We start from the raw sequence: 18,680 nt of genomic DNA, 5'->3' as shown, positions 1-18,680 counted from the left end.
CAAGATTTCCACAATTAATAGGCATGAGATCTCCCTCACATCTCTGGAAGCACATTACCCTCTCACCCTCACCTCCAATCTTTTCCCCTTGCAAATCCTTACAGCTTTGAAAACAAACCTCAACAACATGGCAGTACAACAAAAGTCCTCTTTCATTCTGACCACACCTGATGAAGGAAGTGCGGCCCCCAACTGCCAGTCACTACTGTCTTACAGTAGCTTTTAACCAAACTATCACCTAAACTTGGGATGTTGGCATAAATTTCCACCGCCTGTCTACAGGAGTAACTTAATGGTTAGTGCAGTGGTCCACAGATATAAGAACATACGAACAGACATACTGGGTCAAACCAACAAGTCTGTCTAGCCCAGTATCCTGCTTCCAGCAGTGGCCAATCCAGGTCACAAGTACCTGGCAGAAACCCAAATGGTAGCAACATTCCATGCTACCAATCCCAGGACAAGCAGTGGCTTTCTCCATGCCCATCTCAATAAAAGATTACGGCCTTTTCCTCCAGGAACGTACCCAAACCTTTTTTAAACCCAGATACGCTAACTGCTCTTACCTCATCCTCCTGCAACGACTTCTAGATCAGAGCTTAAACTATTCATTGAGTGAAAAAATATTTCCTCCTATTTGTTTTAAAAGTATTTCCATGTAAATTCATTGAGTGCCCCCTGATATTTGTACTTTTGGAAAGAGTGGAAAAAAAATCGATTCACATCTACTCATTCTACACCACTCAGGATTTTGAGGACCTCAGTCATATCACCCCTCAGCCATCTCTTTTCCAAGCTGAAGAGCCCTAACCTCATACGGGAGGAATTCCACCCTCCTTATCTTAAAAAAGATTTAACGGAATTAGAAAAGATTCATAGAAAAGTGAACAGAATAACGGTGACCAGAATTGAACGCAATACTCAAGGTGAGGTCGAACCATGGAGCAATACAGAGGCAGTATAATATTCTTGGTCTTATTTTGCATCCCTTTCCTAATAATTCCCAGCATTAGGTTTGCCTTTTTGGCTGCTGCCGCATACCGCACAGGATTTCAGCGTATTGTCTGCAAGGATACCTAGATCCTTTTCTTGAGTTCTGACTTCTAAGTTAGATCCTAGCATCAGTTAACTATGATTACGTTTATTCTTCCCAATGTGCATCACTTTGCGTTTGTCCACATTAAATTTCATCCACCATTTGGACTCCCGGTCTTCCAGTTTCCTAATTTTTTACAATTCGCATGTGCATTGACAACCTTGAATAGTTTCGTGTCATCTGCAAATTTAATCACCTCACTCGTCGTTCTGTTTTCCAGATCATTTTTAAATATGTTAAATAGTCCCAGTATAGATCCCTGTGGCACTCCGCTACTCATCTTCCTCCATTGAGAAAAATGACTATTTAGCCCTACTCTGAAGGGAAAATGTCCCTGATGAAATTGCTAGAGTTTGTGAGTGAGTTATAGAACAAAGAAACACTCAGATCTGACGAGTGAAACAATGTTGCAGCTAGCATGGGCTGACCTAAACCTCTCTTCATCTACTTTATAAAGTTACTAGCCGTTAAGCCCGTAAAAACCGGCGAGATTTCCAGCTACCCTCCTCCCCAGATCGCTCTGCTGCTGCCTGCAGCGCTTCCACACGGAGGTGAGAGGCGCTGTCAGGTCAGTGCAGGGGGCCCGGCACAGAGGAGGGCGGGAGCGGCGGCGGGGATGGGGGGGCAGGGTGGAGGTTGGTGCGTGCGATGTTCGTTTCCAGGTGGCAGCGTCCGACTCCGTTTCCCTCTCTGTTCCGCCCTCTGACTTCATCACGTCTTGATGCGAGGGCGGGACAGAGAGGGAAGTCTCTACTGCGCATTTGCAGGTGAGGCGGTCACTTGCCGTTTATATGTTTGATTTCCTCTTTAAATTTATTTAGTTCATGTATAAACTGCTGCCCTGGGTTTTAATAAAACCACATGATGTCTAATATCTCAAAATACAGCAGACACAAAACAAGCTAAACAAATAAAGCCTCAGAAACAAACAAACATAAAACAGGCAGGTAAGTTTAAAACCAACAAAAAACGCAATCGAAATGTTTTATGTATCCCATATTCCCTAACCAGAGCACATGTCTATCCACATGTTTATTCACGTCTTCAAAGAAATGAAGCAAATTGGTGAGGCAGGACCCTCCCATGGCTGAATCCAGCTGACTGTCCCATTAAACCATTTTTTTTTGGTCGACATGTTCTGTAATTTTATTCTTTATAATACTTTCCACTATTTTGCCCAGCGCTGAAATCAAGGCTTACTGGTCTGTAATTTCCCGGATCACCCTGGAACCCTTTTTAAAAATCGGCATTACAGTGGCTTCCTTCCAATCCTCTGGTACTACAGACGATTTTAAGGACCGGTTACAGATCACTAACAGCGCCCACTGCAGCTCTTTGTGACTCTGAGCCAGTCACTTAACCCTCCATTGCCCCCAGGTACAAAATAAGCACCTGTATCTAATATGCAAAGTGCTTTGATTATAACCAGAAAGACAGTACATCAAATGACCAGTAGCCCTCCTGAAAGAGGAATAGGAAGTGATCCACTACCCCTTTCTCACTAAGATGATCCTTGAACTGCACTTTCAGGGTATCATTATATAATCCCCACCCAATCACAAACTGTGGATTAATCTTACCTTTTCTAGTTCTGGATAATAGGATTTCTCTTTCCAAACCACAGTAAAGCAGATGAGATACAAAGCACTGCCTGTCCCTACCTGCTCTTGTTTTATTAAGCCAGTAATTAGCTAGGTGGGGTGGTGTTGATTACCTCCACCTCCTTGGTAAGAGTTAAACCATTAACTCCTTATTTGCTCAGTCTGGGCTATATCTACAGTGCTTCTGACTTTCTGGGAAGAGTCATGTGACAGGGTGGAGTAAGGGAATCCATGTGAGCAGTGTTTTTCTTTGCAGAAAGGATGTCACTCATGTGAACAGACATCCTTGCTGGGAGATGGGGGGGGGGGGGGGGGAGAGAGGAAACTGTGGTGATGGTCTAGTGCCTGCATCTCCACAATACACGCATCCCCTGCAATCAGCTCAGCCACAACACAATCCTCCCACCTTTCTATCCTCTGTCCTGCCAGCAGGAGGCAGAACACCAGCACTGCTATCTACTTGTGCATCCTCTGCCAACCATCATCATACAGAAAACAATGAGGAGGGGGGAGGGAATCGGGGGAAGCTTCACAGAGAGGCTCCTTTCCCTCCCCTCAGATGCTAGTTTCAGATTCAGGAACTTTAATTGGAATGACAAATTAGTGCTTATGTTGCCACACTAATATATAAAGTGGCTTAAACAGGAAAAAAAAATTAATCACTTTAACTGTGGTAACAACAAACTGCAATTGCAGGGCAGAGATAGGGATGCCAACTTCTTAGAAACATAGAAACATGACGGCAGATAAAGGCCAAATGGCCCATCCAGTCTGCCCATCCTCCGTAACCACTAACTCCTCCTTTTCCTAAGGGATCCCCCAAGCTTGTCCCACACTTTCTTAAATTCTGACACAGTCCTCATCTCCACGACCTTCACCGGGAGGCCATTCCACGCTTCCACCATCCTTTCCATGAACGAATACTTTCTTAGATTCCTCCTAAGCCTATTTCCTCTTAGCTTCATCATATGCCCCTCATTCCAGACTTTGAGTTTTCCTTCGTTTGAAAAAGGCTCACTTTCTGTACATTAATGCCCCTGAGATATTTAAATGCCTCTATCTTGTCTTCACTCTCCCTCCTCTCTTCCAGCATATACATGTTGAGGTTTATAAGCCTGTCCCTATATGTTTTATGTCCAAGACCGCTTACCAATTTTAAGAGGCATCCGCTCATGCAGGCCATATCAAAGGGCACAGCACAGATGCCTGCATGCTTCAGCCCCTCTGGAGCAATACCCTACTGAGTCCCCCCCCCCCCCCCCCATATATATCTCCCAAATTCCCCCTCATTATGTTATAATGCCTTTGTATCGCTCCATGGTGCGACCACACCTCGAATATTGTGTTCAATTCTGCTCACCGCATCTCAAAAAAGATATAGTGGAATTAGAAAAGGTGCAGAGAAGGGCGACGAAAATGATAAAGGGGATGGGACGACTTCACTGTGAGGAAAGGCTAAAGCGGCTAGGGCTCTTCAGCTTGGAGAAAAGGCGGCTGAGGGGAGATATGATAGAGGCCTATGAAATAATGAGTGGAGTTGAAAGGGTAGATGTGAAGCGTCTGTTCTCACTTTCCAAAAATACTAGGACTAGGGGGCATGCGATGAAGCTACAATGTAGTAAATTTAAACGAATCGGAGAAAATGTTTCTTCACTCAACGTGTAATTAAACTCTGGAATTCGTTGCCACAAAATGTGGTAAAGGCGGTTAGCTTAGCGAAGTTTACAAAAGGTTTGGATGGCTTCCTAAAAGAAAAGTCCATAGACCGTTATTAAATGGACTTGGGGAAAATCCACTATTTCTGGGATAAGCAGTATAAAATGTTTTGTACATTTTAGGGATCTTGCCAGGTATTTGTGACCTGGATTGGCCACTGTTGGAAACAGGATGCTGGGCTCGATGGACCTTTGGTCTTTCCCAGTATGGCAATACTTATGTACTCATGTATGTGATCCGCCAAAAGTCATGGAGGAGTAGCCTAATCTGTAGAGCTAACAAATCCCACTGCTGCTCCTTGTAATCTTGGGCAAGTCATTTAACTCTCCATTGTCTCAGATACAAACTTAGATTGTGAGCCCTCGGACACAGGGAAATACCCAGTGTAACGGAACGTAATTCACTTTGAACTACTGCTGAAAAAGGTGTGAGCGAATGCCAAATAAATGAATAAAGTGCGCACCCACGCTGCAGGATGCGTTGTGTGCACAGAAGCGCCATCCAGAACACCCCTCCCCAACCTCCCAGGTCAACCGACCAGGCTGAGTCAGTTATGATCTTAGATTTTAACTCTGAGTCTGTAAAAGAAATTAATGTGACAAACAGAACTGCAACTCTGTGCTTGCTATAAGGCAAAACCCGGGCCGAATCAATCTGGCTGGTCGACCTGGGGTGAGCTGGCAAACTTAAGTCCCACCTCACCAAGCAATACAATCCCTCCTCTAGTCCTAGTCTCTCACTGCCCCCTCCTCTTCCACTGGTCACTAAACCCATCCTTACCCCTCTAAAGGCCAACTAAACTGAACTTCCAGCAGCTCTCTTCCCTCTATAAACTTCCTGACTTATCGTTTATTCATTTTTTCACAGAGAGGGTGGTGGATGCTTGGAATGCCCTCCCGCGGGAGGTGGTGGAGATGAAAACGGTAACGGAATTCAAACATGCGTGGGATATGCATAAAGGAATCCTGTGCAGAAGGAATGGATCCTCAGAAGCTTAGCCGAAATTGGGTGGCAGAGCAGGTGGGGGAAGAGGGGTTGGGAGGCGAGGATAGTGGAGGGCAGACTTATAAGGTCTGTGCCAGAGCCGGTGATGGGAGGCGGGACTGGTGGTTGGGAGGCGGGAAATACTGCTGGGCAGACTTGTACAGTCTGTGCCCTGAAAAAGGCAGGTACAAATCAAGGTAAGGTATACACATATGAGTATATCTTGTTGGGCAGACTGGATGGACCATGCAGGTCTTTTTCTGCTGTCATCTACTATGTTACTATGTTACTATACCGTTTCAAATTGTAGTTACAAAACAGAACGGTTTACATATTGATAAAAATCATAACAAAAACAAACATAATAGAACTCCATCAAATTGATAGGAAAGCAAGCTAAGACAACCATTCGAACAAGGAAAAAAAAAACCACCAGTTCTTAGCTCCAGCCTCTTCAGAGGGGCAAATCGAGGCCACTCTCACCCACTTCAGACATGTCCCTTCCACAGTCCCCTGTCTCAGCAACGTCTCACAACCCCTTCCTAGTATCTCTAGGTCCTTTATACCGTTTTTCCAGACCTCCCTCCATCTAGATTGTTCTGCTGATTTTGTCTGTAATCTTTATTTTTGTACTTTGTGCTACTGGTTGATATGAACACCAAGAAGAGGGTATATAAAGATTTTTAACTAAATCAATGCTTTACCCTCTCTTCCCATCTCTGGTGGCTCCTTCCCCTTCATTCCTGCTTACTTCCCTCTTCTCACTCTTTCCTATCTCACCCTTCCTTTCAAAGGTTATCCCTTCCCTCTGTTCTAACCCTGTCCCTTGCAGGCTCCTCCCCTCTCTGTAAGCCCCAAGCTGAGCATCACTCTAGTTAGTCTCCCACCTTGTCCTCCTGCAAGGCTGGCCCTGGGGCATCCAGAGATGACCTGCAATTAAAACTCTGCTGCTGCGGAGAGAGGAGGTGGAGGATCAGGAAGGTAGGGCAGGATTAAATACTGCCACTGCCATCAACATCACCCCTATCAAACACAGTGGCACTGATTAAAGTAAAGGCTCTGGTCAGCAGAGAACTTACGCAGGACATCATTTAAAAATGTGTATATTTTAAATGTTAAATGTATATTGTATATGTTAAATGTGTATATTTTTTATACTGTTTCACGGTAGTTCTTTTTTTTATTATTTTTTTTCTTATTGATTATTATTTATTTAATTATTATTATTATTTATAACATTTACAGTGGGGGAAATAAGTATTTGATCCCTTGCTGATTTTGTAAGTTTGCCCACTGACAAAGACATGAGCATCCCATAATTGAAGGGTAGGTTATTGGTAACAGTGAGAGATAGCACATCACAAATTAAATCCGGAAAATCACATTGTGGAAAGTATATGAATTTATTTGCATTCTGCAGAGGGAAATAAGTATTTGATCCCCCACCAACCAGTAAGAGATCTGGCCCCTACAGACCAGGTAGATGCTCCAAATCAACTCGTTACCTGCATGACAGACAGCTGTCGGCAATGGTCACCTGTATGAAAGACACCTGTCCACAGACTCAGTGAATCAGTCAGACTCTAACCTCTACAAAATGGCCAAGAGCAAGGAGCTGTCTAAGGATGTCAGGGACAAGATCATACACCTGCACAAGGCTGGAATGGGATACAAAACCATCAGTAAGACGCTGGGCGAGAAGGAGACAACTGTTGGTGCCATAGTAAGAAAATGGAAGAAGTACAAAATGACTGTCAATCGACAAAGATCTGGGGCTCCACGCAAATCTCACCTCGTGGAGTATCCTTGATCATGAGGAAGGTTAGAAATCAGCCTACAACTACAAGGGGGGAACTTGTCAATGATCTCAAGGCAGCTGGGACCACTGTCACCACGAAAACCATTGGTAACACATTACGACATAACGGATTGCAATCCTGCAGTGCCCGCAAGGTCCCCCTGCTCCGGAAGGCACATGTGACGGCCCGTCTGAAGTTTGCCAGTGAACACCTGGATGATGCCGAGAGTGATTGGGAGAAGGTGCTGTGGTCAGATGAGACAAAAATTGAGCTCTTTGGCATGAACTCAACTCGCCGTGTTTGGAGGAAGAGAAATGCTGCCTATGACCCAAAGAACACCGTCCCCACTGTCAAGCATGGAGGTGGAAATGTTATGTTTTGGGGGTGTTTCTCTGCTAAGGGCACAGGACTACTTCACCGCATCAATGGGAGAATGGATGGGGCCATGTACCGTACAATTCTGAGTGACAACCTCCTTCCCTCCGCCAGGGCCTTAAAAATGGGTCGTGGCTGGGTCTTCCAGCACGACAATGACCCAAAACATACAGCCAAGGCAACAAAGGAGTGGCTCAGGAAGAAGCACATTAGGGTCATGGAGTGGCCTAGCCAGTCACCAGACCTTAATCCCATTGAAAACTTATGGAGGGAGCTGAAGCTGCGAGTTGCCAAGCGACAGCCCAGAACTCTTAATGATTTAGAGATGATCTGCAAAGAGGAGTGGACCAAAATTCCTCCTGACATGTGTGCAAACCTCATCATCAACTACAGAAGACGTCTGACCGCTGTGCTTGCCAACAAGGGTTTTGCCACCAAGTATTAGGTCTTGTTTGCCAGAGGGATCAAATACTTATTTCCCTCTGCAGAATGCAAATAAATTCATATACTTTCCACAATGTGATTTTCCGGATTTAATTTGTGATGTGCTATCTCTCACTGTTACCAATAACCTACCCTTCAATTATGGGCTGCTCATGTCTTTGTCAGTGGGCAAACTTACAAAATCAGCAAGGGATCAAATACTTATTTCCCCCACTGTATATTCTATTACAAGCTTGACTTGCAGACTGAAATACAGAAGTAAACTAAACACTTTGTAAAGAAGAAAAAATAATTTTAAGAAATTTACACCAATCTCTTTCTTAGACCACTATTAGTGATTGAGGGAGGGAGAGACTAATAGATAAGGAGATCCAAAATAATACACAGAAACAAAATTGTAGGTAAATGGCCTGGCCTGAATATTCCCACCCTATTCTTTTTTCTTAATCAGTTATTCCAACTATCATTCCATCAGTCTATTTGACCAGTTTTTTCATATCCAAAAATGTTCGAAGTTGTTCTGGTTGAAAGAAAACATATTTATTGCCCAAGAACTGAATTGGCCATTTACATGGATATGCCAGTAGAAATGTTGCTCCTAATGCCCTCGTCTCTTCCCTGAGAGCTAGAAATAATTTCCTTCTGTCTTGCGTTGTCTTCGTCGCATCAGGAAAAATCCATATTCTATGACCACAAAAAGGTTTTAATGAATTCTTATAGCTTCATTACTGAATTTAGATCTTGTTCAAATACAACCGATATTATTAAAGTCCGTCGCATTGTTACTTCTGACAAAGATTCTTCGAGTAGAGCAGAAATATCCTGAACTCTTCAATATCCTTCTTCTGCTATTCCTCCATTCAACAAAATATATTACCTCCCATTTTGTCTTCAAACTGGAACAGAGCCATTGGGCTCTGAGTGTTTGCCTCAAGTTCAGGATCCTGGACCAGGGTAGTTCTATTATTAGGTTTCAATTTACTGTTTTCAAGTTTAACTCATTTATTGTATTAATGTTTATTCTTGGTTATTTTACTATAGTTAAAGTGTACCTGCTGTACACCGCCTTGGGTGAATCTCTTCATAAAGGTGGTTAATTAATCCCAAAAAATAAATTAATAAAATAAAAATATTATCCAGGCTGGCCAACTACTGGTCATTTGACAGCCCCTAGGCACAGAATCATTAACAGCACAGGACAATTATCAAGTTCCGTTTCTGTTCTAGACTATCCCTGTTGGTAACCCAATTCTTTTAATGCTGGCCCAGACACATCTTCAGCCTTACCCCACCCCTTCCGCCCATAGGCAGTTGGTGATTCAGCTATTTGAGGAGGTTAACATTGTGGTGAGGCTGGGGAGCTGCTAGGGAAAGATGGAATTGGGTGTGGTATGGCAAGTTAAAATCACTGGGAGGGGGCAATACCCATGACAGCAGTAAATGGACAGTGAGGGTACTTGTCAACATAGCGGGGGGAAAGGGAGGTGTACAAATATCTTGAGTGCAGTGGAATGGGAAACGTAATTCATTTGTAAGTACAAAAACTAGGCAACATACTTTGAAGTTACATAGTAAAATTTTTAAAACAAACAGGAGAAAATATTTTTTCACTCCCTATGTCCAGCATCACCTCTCTGTCTCTACCTTTCCCATGTCCAGCATCGCCTCTTTGTTGCTCTACCTCCCCCATGTCCAGCATCAGCTCTGTCTGTCTCTCTACCTCTCCCATATATCCAGCATCGCCCCTCTGTTTCTCAACTCCATATGTCCAACATCACCCTTCTGTCATATTAAGGCATAGGAAAACAAGGCATGTGCCTTGGGCCCAAATGTTTAGTGGAGACCTGTCAGATGTGCTCAAAATTCAGGAGGCTAGGACTGCCAACTGCCTGGATTTTTTCAGGACAGCACCCCAATATGCCAACCTTTTTATGGCTGAGCTGGAAGAGACATTTCTGAATGACGAAGAAGGGCAACCTTCGAAAGCTAATCAAGAAATGTATTAAGTTATGTCCAATAAAAAAGGTATCTTATTTCTTTTCCATGTTTTATTTTGTTTGATTTCTATTGATAACTTTAAGAGTGGACTAACACGGCTACCACACCTCTCTATTCAGGATTCTAAAAATTTGTAAATTAATGTTTCAAAGCAGAAGGATGGCTATGTGTGTGGATATTTTTCCAAGTTTGGCCCACTACAGCTCTCCATTCTCTCCCCTTCCAGTGCACAGGCTCAGGGCCGGTCTTAGGCAGAGGCGACCAAGGCGGCCGCAGAGGGCCCCGCGCCTAAGGGGGCCCCGCTCAGCGTGCCTCAACTCTGCCTCGTGCCTCCGCTCCGACCTGGACCAGGACCGCATCGAGTCACTCAACCTCTCTCCAACCATAGGCAGATAAAGCATTCCTGGCATACCTTGTACACTGTAGCACTGTGCTGGATCTTTTCTTAATATTTTTCCTTCTTTTCTCCTTTGTTATGAGAATTGGAACTACTAATTGTAGTGGACTTGAACTGAATAATTTCTGGGAAGGGGAGGTTTCATGACGATAGCATTGTGCTTATTATTTCAATCAGTTTTTTTGTACAAGTTTAGCTTCATTTGTCTTTATTTGAAATTTCATAAATAAAAAAAAATTCTAAAAATGGAATAATCTTATCAATGGGGTGGAGCTAGGGTGGGGGCGGGGCTAGGATAGGGCCCCACCAAATTGGTCTGCACAGGGCCCCGCACTTGCTAAGACCGGCCCTGCACAGGCTGTAGTAGGATCCAGTCAATGGGAAGGCTTTTAGGCACAGAAAGCAGGTGTTGAACTGTAAGGGTTGTGGGGGAAGCTGAGCTCTGCACAGGGTCTTTGGAGAGAACCAGTGAGTGCTCTGGGGCTAGGGGAAATATTGTTGAAAAGGAGTAGGACTGAAGAATGGGGCAAGTGTGAAGGGTCACTGTCAGCTGAGGAAAAGGACTGGCAGGAAATGCTAGAATTTTACATGGTGGTGGGCAGACCTGGTGGGGGTGGGGCACTACCTGGATGAGCAGGACAGAACCAGCAAAGAGAATGCATGCATGCATTTGTGTATGTTTCTGTATCTCTGGTGAGGACAGTCACATAAATAAAGCTTCCCTTTGGAAATCTGGGCTGGAATGGAGAAGTTCACTGGTGCAAATATTCTTGTGCACATATTAAGTGAAGGGAAGTTTTCAGCCCAGGGAATTAATTTGGGTAAATTCCTGTGAACACTGTCCTAATACTATTCTGCCTATATCCTTTCAGAAGCATTAAAAAAAAAAAAAAAGCTAAATATTTTATTTTGCCTTTTCCATTTGCGAACCTTTTTTCACATGTAAAACTTTGTAAATTTATATCTTGGGCACATGGTCCTTAAGTCTCAATCTTTCAGGCAGTTTGCCCTTTGCAAATTGTAAGCCACTTTGAACTGAAACTCATTTTTGGAGAATAGTGGGATATAAGAATGCATAATCAATCAATCAATAAATCTCTTTTACCTGAGGCAATGGAGAGTGAAAATGACTTGCCCAGCTTCCCTGTCCTCAGCCCACTGCTGCAGAGTTGCCAAGTTACCCAGTTCCAGGAGGGAGACTTCTTGGCCAGTCCTGTTTCTTAACTTATATCCCAATTCAGTATTCTATTTGTAGTCCCTGATACCACCAATTGAAATCAGGACTTCAGATTCTACAAATCCAGGACTGGTTCAGAATTTCCCTCCTGGAACAGGGTAACTTAGCAGCTCTCCAGCTCTATCCATGATGCCTCTCCATTCAAAGAATGGGCTTAAATAGTCCCAATGCTCACACACAAACTATTATGCTATCATACTGACAGCTAGGCTGTACACTTTTCCCTGCTACATCTGGAGAGGTGAATTGATGGTGGAGTAAGGGGGCACACAAGGATATGTTTGCCTAGGGTCCAATATAGTGTTAATCCAGTGCTCTCTACTCCATATGTCCAGCATCACCCCTCACTCTCTGTGCTCCATATGTCCAGCATCCTGTCTCTCTGCTCCATATGTCCAGCATCACCCCTCTGTCTCTGTGCTCCATATGTCCAGCATCCTGTCTCTCTGCTCCATATGTCCAGCATCTCCCCTCTGTCTCTGTGCTCCATATGTCCAGCATCCTGTCTCTCTGCTCCATATGTCTAGCATCACACCTCTGTCTCTCTCTTTGTGTGTAGCTCACTCACCACACAAATATTATAGGAATATAATGGGTGTCTCGGTGTTTACCGTCAGATGATTTCTACCATGAGCTAAAAACGCTACCATGGCTTAGTAAAATACCCCGTCTTGTTTCTCATGAAAAGAGTGATCATGATCAGTCAGTGCACTGGCACCGAGGGTCTAATGAGTGAGAGAAAAGGCTCATAGTAATGGGAGTAACACCAGCCCCACGCCTCTTTTTTTATGTGTTTTTGTTGTCGACATCTGCTGTAGGCTTGAAGTCTTTTCTCAGACATGTGGTCTTGATGGCTAAGAAGACCATTTTGCATTGTTGGTTATCATCGGACCCTCCCACTATATCACAGTGAAGATCCTATGATACTGCTATAGAACGTAGGGGAATTCTTGATTTATCTTCTTCAAGAGGTGATTTATTTCACTTTGGCACTCATTAACTCCCATGGCACAGATACGGATTTTGAATGCTTAGGGCAGTGATGGCGAACCTATGGCACGCGTGCCAGAGATGGCACGCAGAGCCCTCTCTGTTGGCACACGCGCCGTCGCCTCACCCACCGGAAGTTCATTCCCTCCTCCCTTCGAGTTCCAGGCCCCCTCCCTCTGAATTTTAAAAGTCATCTATCTTACCTCGTCGGGGTTAGGGCGGCAGCAGCGGTAAAAAGCATGCAGGCTCGGCTCGGTGCTTAGTTCAGTTTTCCCTTCTCTCTTTCTCTCAGCTCTGGTCCCGCCCTTGTGGAAACAGGAAATGAGGACGGGACCAGAGCTGAGAGAAGGGAAAACTGAACTAAGCACCGAGCTGAGCCTGCATGCTTTTTACCGCTGCTGCCGCCCTAACCCCAACGAGGTAAGATAGATGACTTTTAAAATTTGGAGGAAGGGGGCCTGGAACTCGAAGGGAGGGAGGGGGGACCCTGGAACTGGGAAGGAGGGAGGGGGGCCTGGAACTCGGAGGCAGGTGGAGGGGGGATGAGGGAGGGGGATGAAGGGGAGGGAGTCAAGGGGGAGGGGACAAGGGGGGATGAGGAGGAGGCGGAATGCACCACCTGTTAAATTGCCCTGTTGGCACTTTGTGATAAATAATTAGATTTTAGGTTGCTGTTTGGGCACTCAGTCTCTGAAAGGTTCGCCATCACTGTCTTAGGGTTTTTTTTTTTTTTATTATAATTTTTTTCGAGACAAGTGGTAAATTTGGAATTTGTCTTAGGGGGGTGGGCTGGGGCGGGATTGGGATTTGGATCTGGATACTAAAAAGTTGGCACCACACCTTCTACTTGGCTGTTTTTTGATGCTTGCTGTATAATATACATATACATAGTAACATAGTAGATGACTGCAGAAAAAGACCTGCACGGTCCACCCCGTCTGCCCAACAAGATAAACTCGCATGTGCCATTTTTTGTGTATACCTTACCTTGATTTGTACCTGTCTTTTTCAGGGCACAGACCGTATAAGTCTGCCCAGCACTATCCCCGCCTCCCAACCACCAGCCCTGCCTCCCACCACCGGCTAAGCTTCTGGGGATCTTCTGCTCTTGGATGTTGCCATTTTCTTGTAATTGTTTTTTTTTTTTTTTTGGGGGGGGGGTTGCCGGGTTCTTGAAGCCAGGATTGGCCGCTGTCGGAGACAGGATGCTGGGCTTGATAGACCCTTGGTCTTTTCCCAGTATGGCGGTGCTTATGTGCTTAATACAGTGCCATTAATAAAGATTATATATATATATATATTTTTTAATGTATTTTGTGTTAGTGGCAGAGGGGGAGGAGCAGGGATGGACACACTCCAGTGCACCTTAGTAGTACTCAGGCCCTGTAAGAGTTAAACAGTGGCAGGGTTGGCCCAACCTTTATACAAACCTAGGTGATCACCAAGGGCAGCAGCTTCTTGTGGGGGGAGGGGGGGGCACAGCAAGGAGCAACTGAAATCAAAGCAAATCAATGGGTCCTGACAGCCACACAGAGTCAAAGAACCCACTTTTTAAATAGGATTTTTGTATCATAATCAGGTCTGTACTGAAGCTGTTTTATGACGCTTTGTGGACAGAAATTATGGTTATATTCTGATGTAGAATAAAAGAATTTCTGGCGATGCCTGAAGAAACTAAGAACTTGGAAGCTACTTTCTGTTAGCATCATACCACCCATGCAAATGTTTGGTCCGTTATTTGGGCATCAAATACACCTTTTTTTTTATCCTGCACAACAGAGCATTTCTGGACCTCGTGAGCATTTCGAATGGAGTTAGTTAATCTGAAGGAAGATCGTGTATTTGCTTATACTTTTTCATTGGTTACCTTAATAATTCTCCATCTTTTTCTAGATCAACCCCCTTCCCTCTTTTTTTGTTTTAGTGATCTAATGGTTTCTTGTGAAAGATCTATTCCTTACGTCCTATTTTCTCTCTGTTTCTGTAACAAGTGGTTTTGCTCGTGTGATATTTTGCAAATTATTATTTAAAAAAATATATTATGTATTGACATTTGGTTTGATTTAATGGCCCCCAAACCCCAAAACAAAACATCTGAAAGAGGGCGATTGCGTAAGCGCCATTTTAACAATAAACAAGTTGACTTGACTCCTGACCATGTGCAGCTTCTTTCCGGGAAATTAATGTCAGGTTTTTAGTTCAGGCAGCTGCAAAAGCAGCAGCCTCCCAAAGCAGATCGCCCGTACTTACACACACAGATCTCTAACCGATTACTTCCAGGTACTTCGAACGCTGCGAGAGAAACCAGCTGGAAAAAGTAATCGACTTACGTTTCCCGCTTTGGAATCGCGTCTTTTTATTTCTCCAACCGGCAGGGCAACGATTTGCTCCCGCTCCGATGCTCAGGATCTCACCGAGCGACCTCCCTCCCTTTTTCTCTCTCAGCAGCTTGCATGATTTCCCCTGTTTTCTCTATTACTCATTTCCTGGATGTCAGCCCTGCTACGAGAAACTTTTTTTTTTCCTTTCTGTTGAAGAACTTGCGGGCTCGACTCTTTGCTCGCCCGGGTCTGTTAAGGAGGAGCTGCAGCTCCGGGGGGGGGGGGGGGGGGGGGGGGGGGGGCAGATCAAACCGACTTCGTTGCAGCCAGTCAAATGGGAAGGAAGGATGGACCCACCCTAGAGAAGGAACCGGCCGGGTCTCTGAACATCGAGGAAGTGGCCCTCTTCCATAGAAACCTGCTTATAGGAAAGCAATCGAGTCGGACGACCTTAAAGCTCATTGCTGTTACTGTCGTGTAGTTTGAAAGCTTTCAGTGACATCTTTCCTGTTCTTGTGCACAGCTCGGAAAAGATCACACTGTAACTCATGAACCGACGACAATAAAAGGATCCGCATTTCCTGCAGGATATAACAAAAGCGCCCTTAATGGGATGGTTTGGTTCTTCTGTATGTTTGCTGCAAGATTCAGGAAGATTTAGAGACCGTCTTATTTTGATTCTGAAAATAAAAGTCACTTGTGTGTCGCAAGTTCCCTCTGTTAAGTTCCTCATCTCATCCCTTCCTCAGCAAAGCTGAACCGGATCTGGCCACACACTGGACTCCACATCCACAAGTAACCAATAGAAACAGAATAAAGTAAAACAGAGAAAAGAAAATAAGATGATGCCTTTTTTTATTGGACTAACTTAATACATTTTTTTTTTATTAGCTTTCGAAGGTAGCCCTTATTCGTCAGATCAGAAATAAGAAATGTCGATAGATGGCATTATATATAAATGAAACATCAAAGCATTTCAGTGACAGTTTAACAGGGGGAGGGAAGGGTGGGGTGGGTTAGGTGAGAATGATCTGACGAAAAAGGGCTACCTTCGAAAGCTAATCAAAAAATGTATTTAGTCCAATAAAAAAAGCATCATCTTATTTTCTTTTCTCTTTTATTTTATTCTATTTCTATTCGTTACCTTTGGAAGTGGACTAATAGGGATACCACATCTCTCACATTCACAAGGAAAGCTTCCTTTCCAAAGACAGGGCCATTGCAAGGAAACCCTCAGCCTTACACCTCCCCTCCCCCCCCCCCATAAAAAAAACGGAGAAGTTTTGCAAAGGTCATTTATAACATTTATCCAGGTAAATGGCGTATTTGTCCACCCTTCTTTAGTCACACAAATTTTACTAAACTTTTGAAGTTAGGTGAAGTAAAAATAACAAAGATAAGCATATATGTTGCACATATATGTTGCACGGAGAGGGTGGTGAACGCTTGGAATGCCCTCCCGCGGGAGGTGGTGGACATGAAAACGGTAACGGAATTCAAACATGCGTGGGATAGGCATAAAGGAATCCTGTGCAGAAGGAATGGATCCACAGAAGCTTAGCTGAAATTGGGTGGCGGGGGGAAGAGGGGTTGGTGGTTGAGAGGCTAGGATGGGGGAGGGCAGACTTATACGGGGTCTGTGCCGGAGCCGGTGATGGGAGGCGGGACTGGTGGTTGGGAGGCGGGAAATACTGCTGGACAGACTTATACGATCTGTGCCCTGAAAAAGACAGGTACAAATCAAGGTAAGGTATACACATATGAGTTTATCGTGGGCAGACTAGATGGACCGTGCAGGTCTTTTTCTGCCGTCATCTACTATGTTACTATATTAGATTAAACCATTAAAAAAACTGCAAAGAAACATGCCCTTCTTAAAGATTCTTTAGTCTTCTATTTGTGTTACTACCCTATATTGGGAGTTGGCAATACAAATGACACATTACATTACATAACTAGCAGAACAGGTTACACCTGTATATATTGGGCCTATATAGATAGCCATGTGTCATGAATTTTTAAAAACTTCTTTGTTTATAAGCCAAGTGCTTCTGGTATTGAAAAACTAAGCATACTGAGCGCTACCGAAAGTAAGAGTTCCTGCAGGTGAAAGTATGAAATGATGATTCTCTGAGTTTGTGCATTGCCAGAATCAATTGTTTTGCGTTGACTGCAGCTGCTCTTTAGTGACTGCCTAGCGTTGTCTAATGGTTGGGCCAGTCCTTTCAGTAGAGCAACATGGCTCTGGTATCCCCTGGCTGCACATTTCATGGATCAGACATCCTTGTACCCTTCCTTCAATACACTTGCAGACCCATAGGCCATCCTCAAAAAGAAAATTTTCCTAAAAATGTTTAACCACGGGAAGCTACAGTGAAGTCTAAGAGTCACAAAAAGGGACTTGAATTAGCACAAATTTGAAACTCATGAGCAGTAGCATCAATCAGCAAGGCTTGAACTGTATGGGAGTGCTTTGCATTAAATTGGGCAGTCAAAGCTTCAACAGAATTAAACAAGCTTTTATATCGCAGCAATGGTTCGTAACCTAGTCCTCGGGCCACACCCAGCCAGTCAGTCAGGTTTTCAGGATATCCACAATGAATATGACACAGATTTGCATGCACTACCTCCATTGTATGCAAATCTCTCTCATTTTATATTCATTATGGAGGATATCCTGAAAACCGGACTGACTGGGTGTATCTCGAGGACTGGGTTGAGAAGCCCTGCATTAGAGAAAGAGGGATACAGGATTTTATCAGCCACTAGTGCACAGAGGCGTATCTGAAATGCGGCGGTAGGGGGGGCCAAGGCCAGAGTGAGGGGGCACATTATGGCCCCCCCTGCCGTCGTCATCGCCGCCCCCGTCACCTGCCTTTGCTGGCAGGGGACCCCAACCCCCGCCAGCCGAGGTCCGCTTCCTCCTGCCGCTGCCTTTAAAAATATTCCTTCGGCTGGCGGGGGATCCCAACCCCCAACCCCCGCCAGCCGAGCCGAGGTCTTTTAAAGTTCTTTTTCGTCCTCCGGAGTCCGTGCTGTTCAAAGCTGCTCCTTTCGGAGTCTGACGTTGCTGCACATGCACGTACAACGTGCAGCGACGTCACACTCCGAAAGGAGCAGCTTTGAACAGCACGGTCTCCGGAGGACAAAAAAGAACTTTAAAAGACCTCGGCTCGGCTGGCGGGGGTTGGGAGGTTGGGATCCCCCGCCAGCCGAAGGAATATTTTTAAAGGCAGCGGCAGGAGGAAGCAGACCTCGGCTGGCGGGGGTTGGGGTCCCCCGCCAGCAAAGGTAGGTGACGGCGGCAGGGGGTCCAGGGTGAAATCTGCGGGGGCCCAGGCCCCCGTGGCCCCACGCAGATATGCCCCTGCTAGTGCAGCAGATTGAGAGACAGAGAAGCTACCCCATTGATTTCCTTCTGAGTTTTGGCAAGTCACCTTGCCCTCCACTGCCCCAGGTAGTAAATTAGATTTTAAGCCCGTGATTCCCAAACCTGTCCTGGGGGAACCCAGCCAGTAAGGTTTTCAGGATATACACAATGAATATGCATGACATAGATCTGCATATTGTAAATTGATCTCATGAATATTCGTTGTGGTTATCCTAAAAACCTGACTGGATGGGGTCCCCCCAGGACTACTTTGGGAATCACTGTTGTAAGCCCTCTGGAGAAGGGATCTCCTCTGCTGTAACTTACCTTAAGCTTGGATTGGAAAAAGTGA

At 44.7% G+C, this 18,680-nt stretch overlaps 1 protein-coding gene across 2 annotated transcripts in view; it reads right to left on the bottom strand.

Moving 5' to 3' along the window:
* LOC115482273 (inositol 1,4,5-trisphosphate receptor-interacting protein-like) overlaps positions 1–15,194 on the bottom strand; it is a 32,284-nt gene extending 17,090 nt beyond the window's left edge. Inside the window, exon 1 of one of the 2 annotated variants that reach the window (XM_030221939.1) lies at positions 14,968–15,194. The gene's annotated coding sequence lies outside the window, so the exon portion shown is untranslated. Of the gene's footprint in view, positions 1–2,676; positions 2,744–14,967 lie in introns of those variants that run through there. The other variant, XM_030221938.1, reaches the window with a different exon arrangement.
* Between the last annotated feature and the right edge of the window lie 3,486 nt (positions 15,195–18,680).

The sequence above is a fragment of the Microcaecilia unicolor genome, chromosome 12 (genome assembly GCF_901765095.1).
Source record: "Microcaecilia unicolor chromosome 12, aMicUni1.1, whole genome shotgun sequence".
In the NCBI taxonomy this organism is placed as follows: domain Eukaryota; kingdom Metazoa; phylum Chordata; class Amphibia; order Gymnophiona; family Siphonopidae; genus Microcaecilia; species Microcaecilia unicolor.
This window is presented reverse-complemented; position numbering and strand designations above follow the sequence as displayed.